The following is an 11,602-nucleotide window of genomic DNA, read 5'->3' as shown; positions in this document are numbered from 1 at the left end:
CTTCTGTGGATGAAGCAAACACTCAAGGACTATGGCATTCATCTGAAGCAAGTGCCACTCTACTGCGACAACGAAAGCGCCATCAAGATTGCCAACAACCCAGTTCAGCACTCGAAGACAAAGCACATTGAAATTCGTCATCACTTTCTCAGAGATCATGTTGTGAAGGAAGATATTTATATCATACACGTCAACACTGAAGAGCAATTGGCAGATATCTTCACCAAGCCCTTGGATGAGAAGAGATTTTGCAAGTTACGGTGTGAGCTAAATATCTTGGAATCCTCAAATGTCCTGTGATTAGGCACACATCCTAACACTTATGTATATTGATGACTTAGATGTGCAACACACAAAGAAAAGTATATCTTCAATCAATGAAGACATACATTCTAAGTGTGAATACATTAATGTGGAATTTGACTTCGGAGCGCCACGATAATTGTGCGCCGTGTCTGGGTCTAATACTTCCTATACGGTGGGTAACGCCACCACCAAAACTTTTTGTTTGAAGTGCTTCACTCATGGTGTTACATTAGCTATGTCTTCACATTTGGTTTGGCTTCAATCTCAACATGTCTTCTTGATTATCTTCACTATGTTGATTATATATATACATATACTAGTGTTCTGTCGTCTACAACATTCACTTATAGCTATGTCTTCTTGTTGAATCTTTTGAACTAAGTGAATGTGATCGGACCCTAACCTCTCTATGCTTTCTATCTCAAACTCTATCTCTCCAAATCATATGCATTCTATTGAAACTGTCGAATGTCTTCTCTGCGTCCTTGTCAGCAGAAGATACAGAGACAACCATTAAGTCCGTTTTCAATGCTCATTCCTTCACCTGAAACCCGGAGAAGTGGGAACGACCACCTGACAATCCAGGCATGCATGGGATGTGGAACAACCCCCGATATGCTGCATGACGGCCACGTGCCCATCAGATGTGAATCGCCAGGGGCACCTGTGTAATAACGCAGTGCCGCCCCTGTACCTATAAATACACGCCTCACCATAGTCATTATCTATTCTTCCACTCTCGCACGAACCCTAGCGCCACCGCTAGCACTCGACGACGCCGGTGATGAAGTGCTTCGCTGCCGCAACCTCTCCGACGCCGTCTTCACGCCGACCGCGGACATCGTCCTCTCCGCCGTCATCTTAGGTGTCCTCCGTCGCCAAGTTAGGGCACGGAAGATCGAACTGCTCGGCCTCCTCTTCCACTCCGTCTAGCAGTTCTTCGTGTGGTAAATAAAACCTCCTTTTTACGGCCCCTTGTGATCCTATGGCTTTATCACTTTCTACCACAAGCAGTTTCTATTCACACATGTTGGATCCCTTTCATACTGCATCTCGTAACATGCCTAGTATATTCACTTATGCTTCACAAAGTAGTTAGATTCCTCACTTGTACTGATCTGTGGATTCGTACAAATCTGGAACCAACTCCTTATCTATGAGTGAATGTCTTCGCACGATGAGGTCAATGTCTTCTAAACTGATTTATCTTCAAAATCTTCTGAGAATGCATATGACCTCTTCCCCTTCCCTCGCACCTTAATGCTGTCACAGGTACATGTCCGTGGGAGAATCCTTTGGTTCTCATAGTCTGCATTCATTTGCAGAATTCTTACAGCATCACATAAATTCTCCCGAAGCTAGTCCCTGTTTGTCCAGCAAGCGAAAACCTTTGAAGCCTCTGAACGTATTGAAGCCTTTCAGATTAAAGTTCATGGCTTCAGAAAAATCAGCAAGGAAGGGTGGCAGAAAGCATCGAGGAGAAACATCAAGAGATCTGCCCGATGACCTCTCAGAGCTGTACAAGACAGATCCTGAAGAGGATTACAATCAGCGCAAGACACGAATCCAATGGATTCGACGCTATTGGGCAGAACAGTGGTTCAAGTACAGATTTGTGACCAAGGAATATGCTGAAAAGAATGCCATCAAGCGACCATGGGGAGACATCCTCTACAAAAATCTTCAACCCAGAACCAGAGATGAAGCCATTGAACAAGGCTTCTATCCCTGCGGTCCGTGGACCACAACCTGCGGATGCTGACCCATCGTCCCTGCTATGGTGTCGTGACGACATTCTGTTCAAGCGCAACTTCCAGTTTGCCCAGAACTCAGCAAAGCAAAACAAGAAGACATTGGGACTAGACTTCAACCCTGGTCCTTCTGCTCCAAGGGCTAACAGCACACGTGATGCAGAACCCAATGTCGTCGGTCCTTTCTACAACCTTGAAGGTCTCATCACCCATATCTTGGTTCAAGGGACTGCCGTGAATGAGCCTGCAGATGACGCTGAATCAGATGAAGCGCCTGCAGCACCGAAGCCAAAGAAGCAGCCAAAAGCTTCAAAGCCTGCCTCTGCTCCAAAACCCTCACGGGCGAAGCCACTGGCAACTACACCTCCTGAAGACAGTGTGCAGTCTAAAGATTTGTCACGCATCTCCAAGCCCTAGAAGGTCAAGATGCCTCTGCCACACACCGGCCAAGAGCTAACAGCTGCTGCCATTCTGCGCAATGATGCCATTGATCTATCAAGTGATGAAGATCTTGCAGATGACGCTCTTGAGCAACTCATCAAGAGCAAAGAAGAAGCAGAAATCTTCAATGATCTGCCTCTCTTTGATGTAACAATCATCCACAACTTCATTGATGAATGGTTTGACACGCCAAACATCAGCTTCGACGATCTGCAACTACCCATTGGCCTCAGTGTCGCCTTCCATGGCGCCATTGCTTCAGAGTTAGCTATCGCCCAGCGCATTGTTGAACTGAAGCAAAAGATTGACTATGAAAAGGCTCAGTTCAAGAAGCATATGGCCAAGCTCAGCATGCAAGAAGTGAAGAACTTCAAGATTATGCTGCACGAGCTCAAGGAAGCCTTTCTCAAGAAACGTGCAGAAGCTCAGGGTTCTCGTGAGCGCATGAAGGTTCTGGCTGACAAATGTGTGCAGGCCTACAATGAGGCTGAGAAGCGCAAGGCCCTTGGGCGTCCTGGCATCGACCCCAGGATGGCAGCAAAGAAAATGAAGAAGCCCGCTACGGCTGAACCTGACGCACCAAGGCAGGAAGCAGATCCCATTGTCTTCCCAACTAGAATGACTGGCTCGAAGCCAAAAAGCCGGTCAACCGCTTCAGAGCTCAAGAAGATGAGGACTGTTGAGGCTGAAGCCAGGAAGAGGAAACATCATGAAGCCTCTCCTACTGCCCCCTCCAAGAAGAAGAGGAAGACCAAGAAAGATCGGGCTGCTCCCACAGAGCCTTTGATAGTTGAACCCATTTCCATGGTTCGTCCTGACGCTGAACGCCAACTGACAATCCATGAGCCTGCTTTCACAGAGGCTCATGAAGCTGAAGACTTTCCAGCAGCTGATCCCATCGTTGCTGAAGACATTGGTCAACATGACCATGTAGAAGATGGTGCAGTCCTTCCTCAGCTCGAGAACAACGAACTCATCAGCATTGGTCGTCCTTTGATGCCAATCGCTCAGGATGCTTCATGGGCTGATCGCCCACAAGAGGAAGAAGACTTTGAGGCCCAGCCAACTCCAACTACACAGGCGTCGCCTGCGTTGCGCAGGCTTCGCAAAGGACCTAGGCCTCCAGTCTCTGCGTATGAAGTTGAAACTGCTGAAGACATTCCGGCTGCATCAGTCGATGAAGAAGAAGTCCCACAAGCTGCTACTCCCCTGTCCCACCAAGAAGCGGTTCTTGAGGAGAACGTGATTGTGACCGACCCTCCAGCTCGTCAAGTGGAGGTTGAAAATCTTGAGGCTGCCGCCACCACCACCAATGAAGCCACTGACGCTGTCATGGCTGAAGCTAATGTGGAGCCCTCCCCAACAAAAGCATCAGAAGTCAGCGAAGCCACTGATCCCACTGCTTCTGTTCCTGCACCTGCTATCGGTCCCCAGTTCAACTATCATGTTGAGCACAGGCCTCAGGTACAGAAGCCAATCCCAAGATTGCCCAGGTTCCCAGGTCCTGCATCAGCACCTGGATCCTTCAATATCAATGGCTTCAGAGTAGACAACACATTCTTCAATAGCTCCAGGAACCCCTACTCAAGGGAAAGGATATCATCTGATCGGTTCTGGAGCTATCCGCAGCGAAGCTATTACTCCTGCATTCTATACAATCAAGGTCGCATCTTCCCCCACAAGCGTCTTGACATTGAAGCTATAGCTGGTCTGCCCTGTCTGGAAGAAGCTCTGGATTGCTTCAAAGAAGTTGGATTGCTGCCATTCGTCACTGACCAAGAGCATTGGAATGAAGAGTTGCTGCTCCAATTCTATGCCACACTTCACATCCGTGGGTATAACAGAGATCCGAAGACTTGGGTCCTGGAGTGGATGACAGGAAACGTTCATCACGAAGCCAAAGCCTTTGACATCATTGAGCTCACTGGTCTGCCCACTCCTGGAGATCTCTATGAATCTGGCTGTCAACTTCACAGTGAAGCTGTGGAGAGCATCTTTCAGAAGCCTGAACCTAACATGAGTCAGATGCTCAGTATGATGAAGCCATTACCCCAAGATGCTGCATATCCCAAAGAGTTCTATGTTGAAGACCTAGAGTATCTGTCAAGGACTATTTATCACATCATAAGGCGAACTCTCTGGCCCATTAAAGGGCACTCTCCACATGCCAAGCTTGAAGGTGCAATGAAGACTTTGGTCTTCTATATTCTTCATGGAAAATGCTTCAATGCACAGGAATTCTTCATTCGCCAACTTGCTGCATCAGGCTTTGATCTTTTTGGCTTGAAGTTCTACGCCCCATGGATAATGCGGCTGATCAAACTTCACTCTGCTATCTCATATCAGCCATCTGCTCGCAATCATCGTATTTTTCTGCCTGATATTGATATGTCTATTAAGCCATCTATCCTGAGCCTGCCAAGCAACCTCTAAGTCTTCAGAATGCAGAGCATCAAAGTTTTTCTCAGAACATTGAAGGAGTTGAAGCAGTCACTCGTGTGTATCCTTTGGCTGGCACTACACGTGCACCGCATCCCGCTCTCACTGTAGCCACTGACAGTACAACTGCTCCATGACCCAAGAAGCGCACTCGTGTTCTCAATGACCGAGAGCTTCTTGTGGCTCTTCATCAGAAATAGGATAGGCATCATGACTGGCTGAAGCGTCAAATGCAAAGCCTCTTGGTGGATGTTAATTGCATTCGCAATCTTGCCACCAAGAATGCTTTTGTTGCCCATGAAACTTCTCGCCGCACATGGAAAGGGCTGACACTGATGTGTTCTGAAGATGATCTTCAAGAGGATGGCTTCACTGAGCGCTTCAAGTTTGACTCCACACCTCCTCGTAGGGCAGTGCTGCGACGAACTCCATCTCTTGAAGACTCTGAGTTCTCTTCCTCTGTTGCAACTGTAAATGCCAGAGTAATCGAGGATGACGACGATGCTACTTCACCGCCGCCTCCTTCAGCATGCTTCGACACTGCTCCAAGCTCTTCTGCACCGCCAAACACCACCGACGACCCTGTTGCATCACCTACTCTTCATGGGAAAAGATGCTCTATGTCTTCGAACCTTTTTGGTCCTTACTGACAAAAGGGGGAGAAGCATACGAGTTTGATAGTCTTCAAGCGGGTCCATATGGGCGGGTGCTTTATATTTTGCTTCGTGTTTACAACTCTCGTTTTGATACATTTGGTTCTTTGAGTTGTAACACTTAAAACTCGATGGTCGTCTGCTACTTATTTGCCACCTTGTGATGCGATGATAAATTCCGCATGTGCGACGATAAATTCCACACTTAGATCATTTTGCAGACGTCCATTTTCCATTATGCATATCATTATCTTCACATACCTTCACATGCATAGTGGATTGTCATCATAAGTTGAAGAGGATCTCCACAAGCACAACCTGCCATGTGCATTTGCATTCCAAAAGCAAATTACTTAAATGCACATCTTCAGGGGGAGCCCTTGCAACTTATGTAGACAATTCCTTATCCTTTACAATTTCACATATTATACTCCCCGTTGAAAACTTCAACTAGTTTGTCATCAATCACCAAAAAGGGGGAGATTGTAAGTGCATCTAGTGCCACCCCTAGTTGGTTTTGGAGTATTGACGACAAACTTAGTTGAGGGACTAATGTGTTTGTAAGAATTGCAGGATAACATAGGTAGAAGTCCCTCATTGATTCGGTTTTCCTACCAGAGATGACCCCTAAAAATGTATGAAGACATTGAAGTCAAAGGTGGTATATGAAGATATTCACATTGAAGACTATGACAAGAGAAGACATCACATGAAGCCTATGGAGCTCGAAGACTTAGATCTTTCGTAGTTCTTTTTCTTCTTTGTTGAGTCATAGGAACCACCGTACTGTTAAGTGGGGTCCAAGAGAACTAGTCAGAATGACTGAAGTGATGCCTAACCAAAACCTATGTCTTCGAGTGAAGACTATGAGAGCGAATCTTGTCCAGAGTCGGACAAGTCAGCTTTGCTTGCAGCCCAAGTAAAGTTGCCGTGTGAGTTTGAAATCTGACCGTTGGAACACGTGTCAGTTCCTTAGTGACCCAGGGTCATTTCGGACAAATCAGGTCGGGTTGCCTTGTGGCTATAAATAGCCCACCCCCTACAACCATAAACGGTTGGCTGCTCAAAGTTAGTGTACGGCTTTTGTCGTTTGAGAGCAACCCACCTCGAAGCATTTGAGAGAGAATTCCTTGCGAGGATAAAGCCCTAACCACCCAGAGCCAAAGAGAATTAGGCATCACTTAAGTCTTCTTGTCTGTGTGATCTGAAGACTTATTACACTTGAGGACTGTGCATCCTCCAGCCGGTTAGGCGTCGCGTTCTAAGCATCCAAGAGACATTGTGGATCGCCGGTGAACGAAGTCTGTGAAGGTTTGGGAGTCTACCTTGAAGACTTACCAGAGTGATTGGGCGAGGTCTGTGTGACCTTAGCTCAAGGGGAATACGGTGAGGACTGGGTGTCCTGAGCTGCGTGTTCAGGACTGGGTGTCCGGGACTGTGTGTCCTCAGGTTTAAATACCTAGCCGCCCTAACCAGACGTACAGTTGTCACAGCAACTGGAACTGGTCCAACACATCATTGTCTTCAACAAGTCACTGGTTTCATCCTTCCCTACTCTTTACGTACTGTTACTCCTTGTGAAGACATTGTATGATTGCACTATCTTTTATCTTCACTGAGTGACTGCGTGTTCTGTTTGGCTCCATAATTTCTTCCTACTTGATCCTTACTACATTGCTTCTCTTAGTCATTGTGCTTTCACTCTATTGAATACTTGACTATGGCTTGCCTAGTGTAGTCTACCTTCCGCTGCAGGGTAATAGGTTTATTTCGGTCGTTTGTCTTCATAACTTTCATGTTTTGAAGACTTTCATAAAAATCGCCTATTCACCCCCCCTCTAGTCGATATAACGCACTTTCAGGAAGGGTCTCCAGCCGAAAATCAAATGCATCTGAAGCTATTGCTGGGGACCTTAAACATCTTGTAGGGTGCAAGATCAAATGCCCAAATGGTCTTATTATGTATTTTTGTTCCTGAGTCGCTTGCTACTTGCCCTATCAGTCCTAACCTCGATCTAAGCTTTCATAATCCACTTGCTCGTCAAATGTTTATGCTTCATAATTCTCTTCGTGAAGCCTATCCCCCTAACTGCACTGTAGGGTATGACACCAACTGCTTCAGAATGAATTATTGATAGTGGATGTACTGATCACATGACTGGCAAGCGAAGTCTTCTCATGGACTCAACCTTACGTCCATCTGACAAGAGTCACATCACATTTGCTGATACTGGTAAAAGCAAGGTATTGGGTCTAGGTAGAGTTGCAATCTCAAGGGATCAAAACATGGATAAAGTGATGCTTGTTGAATCCCTTGGTTTCAACTTAATGTCTGTCTCAATGCTTTGCGATTTAAACATGATTGTGATGTTTGGAAAATATCGGTGCCTTGTTCTAATGGAATCTGACAAGTCTCTAGTCTTTGAAGGGTATCGGAAAGATGATTTGTACATGGTAGATTTCTCAGCAGGACCACAACTTGTCGTATGTCTTCTTGCAAAAGCTTCAGAATGCTGGCTCTGGCATTGGAGGCTAGGGCATGCTGGCATGAGGAACTTTCACACTCTTGCAAAGAAGAAGCATATCATAGGCATCAAGGGCGTCAAGTTCAAGAAGGATCACTTATGCGGTGCCTGCGAAGCTGGAAAGATGACGAGGGCTAAGCATCCCTCGAAGACAATCATGACAACGACTCAACCCTTCGAACTGCTACACGTGGACCTCTTCGGTCCCACTCACTACTCAACTCTTACTACTACTGCTTGTCTCTATGGCTTCGTCATTGTTGATGATTATTCCAGATATACATGGGTGCATATAATCCTCTACAAGACTGAAGTGCAGGATGTCTTCAGACGCTTCGCCAATCGAGCCATGAACAACTATGGCGTCAAGATCAAGCACATCAGAAGTGACAATGGCACTGAATTCAAGAACACCGGCCTCGACACTTATCTTGATACTTTGGGCATCACTCATGAGTTCTCAGCTTCGTACACGCCGCAACAGAATGGCATCATGGAACGCAAGAACAGAACACTCATTGAGATGGCCCGAATGATGCTCGATGAATACAAGACTCCAAGGAAGTTCTGGCTTGAAGCCATTGATACTGCATGCCATATCATCAACCGTGTTTATCTTCACAAGCTTCTGAACAAAACATCCTATGAGCTCCTCACTGGTAAGAAGCCAAATGTCAGTTACTTCAGAGTATTTGGTGCCAGGTGCTGGATCAAGGATCCACATCACACTTCAAAATTTGCACCGAAAGCACATGAAGGTTTTATGCTTGGATACGGAAAGGATTCGCACTCCTACAGAGTCTTCAACCTCTTTCACTATAAAGTGGTTGAAATTGTGGATGTGCGGTTCGATGAGACTAACAGCTCGCAAAGAGAGCACCTGCCAAATGTGCTAGATGAAGTTCCATCCAATGAATCCATAAATCTTATGGGAACTGGAGAAATCATACCGTCTGAAGCACAGCCCGAAGAGGAACTCATCATCTCTGCACCTGATCAACCTGAAGGCAATGCTTAGCCTGAAGACAATCCTTCTAACGATGACAATGATCAGCAAGAGCAAAATCTTTGTCCTGTTCATCCTCGTGTTGCAAATGAAGTACAGATTGAGAAAATAATTGATAGCATCAATGCACCTGGTCCACTCACTCGTTCAAGGGCAACACAACTAGCAATTTTTTGTGGGCACTTCGCATTCATCTCAATATCTGAACCCAAGAAAGTTGATGAAGCCTTCATGGAACCTGAATGGATTCAAGCTATGCAAGAAGAGCTTCAACAATTTGAGCTGAATAATGTATGGGAACTGGTCAAGCGTCCTGATCCTCGTAAGCACAATATCATAGGCACTAAATGAATATATCGCAACAAGCAAGATGAGCATGGTCAAGTTGTCAGAAACAAAGCTCGTCTCGTTGCTCAAGGATACACTCAAGTTGAAGGAATTGACTTTGATGAAACATTTGCTCCTGTGGCTAGGCTTGAAGCTATACGCATACTGCTGGCCTACGCAAATCATCATAACATTCTTCTGTATCAAATGGATGTGAAGAGCGCTTTTCTCAATGGCAAGATTGAAGAAGAAGTGTATGTTGCACAACCGCCTGGCTTTGAAGATCCAAAACATCCTGACATGGTGTATAAGCTCAACAAGGCACTGCATGGCCTCAAACAAGCCCCTCGTGCTTGGTATGACACACTCAAGGACTTCATGAAGAGAAAAGGCTTCAAACCTGGTTCCCTAGATCCCACGCTCTTCACGAAGACATATGATGGTGAACTGTTTATGTGCCAAATATATGTCGATGACATTATCTTCGGCTGCACTAATCAGAAATATAGTGATGAGTTTGGATACATGATGCAAGAGAAATATCAGATGTCCATGATGGGTGAGTTGAAGTTCTTCCTTGGTCTTCAAATACGATAGCAGCGCAACGACATCTTCATATCTCAAGAGAAATACGTCAAAGATTGCCTGAAGAAGTTTGGAATGCAAGATTGCAAAGGTTACATGACGCCAATGCCAGCTAAACACCATCTGGGTCCCGACGACAATGGTAAAGAGTTCGATCAAAAGGTATACCACTCCATGATTGGTTCTTTGCTTTATTTATGTGAATCTAGGCCAGATATCATGCTTAGCGTTTGCATGTGTGCCCAATTCCAAGCGGCACCAAAGGAATCGCATCACTTAGCTGTGAAGCGAATTCTTCGATATTTGGCTCACACCCCATCACTAGGATTAGGTATCCAAAGGGCTTAGAGTTTGATCTAGTTGGATTCTCGGATGCTGATTATGCTGGTGACAAGGTGGATCGCAAGTCTACATTAGGCACATGTCACTTTCTGGGACGATCACTTGTATGTTGGTCTTCAAAGAAGCAGAACTGTGTATCTCTCTCCACTGCTGAATCTGAATACATTGCTGCTGGATCTTGCTGCGCTCAGCTTCTATGGATGAAGCAAACACTCAAAGACTATGGCATTCATCTGAAGCAAGTGCCACTCTACCGCGACAACGAAAGCGCCATCAAGATTGCTAACAACCCAGTTCAGCACTCGAAGACAAAGCACATTGAAATTCGTCATCACTTTCTCAGAGATCATGTCATGAAGGAAGATATTGATATCATACACATCAACACTGAAGAGCTACTGGCAGATATCTTCACAAAGCCCTTGGATGAGAAAAGGTTTTGCAAGTTACGGTGTGAGCTAAATATCTTGGACTCCTCAAATCTCCTGTGATCAGGCACACATCCTAACACTTATGGATGTTGATGACTTAGATGTGCAACACACGAAGTAAAGTATATCTTCAATCAATGAAGGCTTACATTCTGAGTGTGAATACATTAACGTGGAATTTGACTTCGGAGCGCCATGATAATTGTGCGCCGTGTCTGGGTCTAATACTTCCTATACAGTGGGTAACGCCACCACCAAATTCTTCCTTTAGAAGTGTTTTTCTCATGGCGTTACATTTGCAAGTCTTCGTATTTTGTTTGTCTTCAATGTTAACATGGTCTCATGTTTATCTTCAATGTACTGATTTGGTTTCTGTCCTCTACAGCATTCACTTATAGCTATGTCTTCACATTGAATCTTTTGAACTAAGTGAATGTGATCGGACCCTAACCTTTCTATGCTCCTGTCTCAAGTCTATCTATCCAAATCATATGCATTCTATTGAAACTGTCGAATGTCTTCGCTGTGTCCATGTCAGCAGGAGATATAGAGACAAACATTAAATCCATTTTAAATGCTCAATCCTTTTGCCTGAAACCCGGAGAAGCGGGAACGACCACCCGACAATCCAGGCGTGCGTGGGAACATGGAACAACCTCCAATGTGTTACAAGATCGCCACGCGTCCTTTAGATGTGAACCGCTAGGGGAACCTGCGTAATAACGTTGTGCCGTCCCTGTCTCTATAAATACACGCGTCACCCTAGTCATTATCTCTTCTTCCACTCTTGCAGAAA

This window comes from Triticum urartu, chromosome 4A (assembly GCF_056163025.1).
Source record: "Triticum urartu cultivar PI428250 chromosome 4A, HENAU_Tu73, whole genome shotgun sequence".
Lineage (NCBI taxonomy): Eukaryota > Viridiplantae > Streptophyta > Magnoliopsida > Poales > Poaceae > Triticum > Triticum urartu.
The sequence above is the reverse complement of the archived record's forward strand: the minus strand, read 5'-3'. Positions refer to the sequence as shown.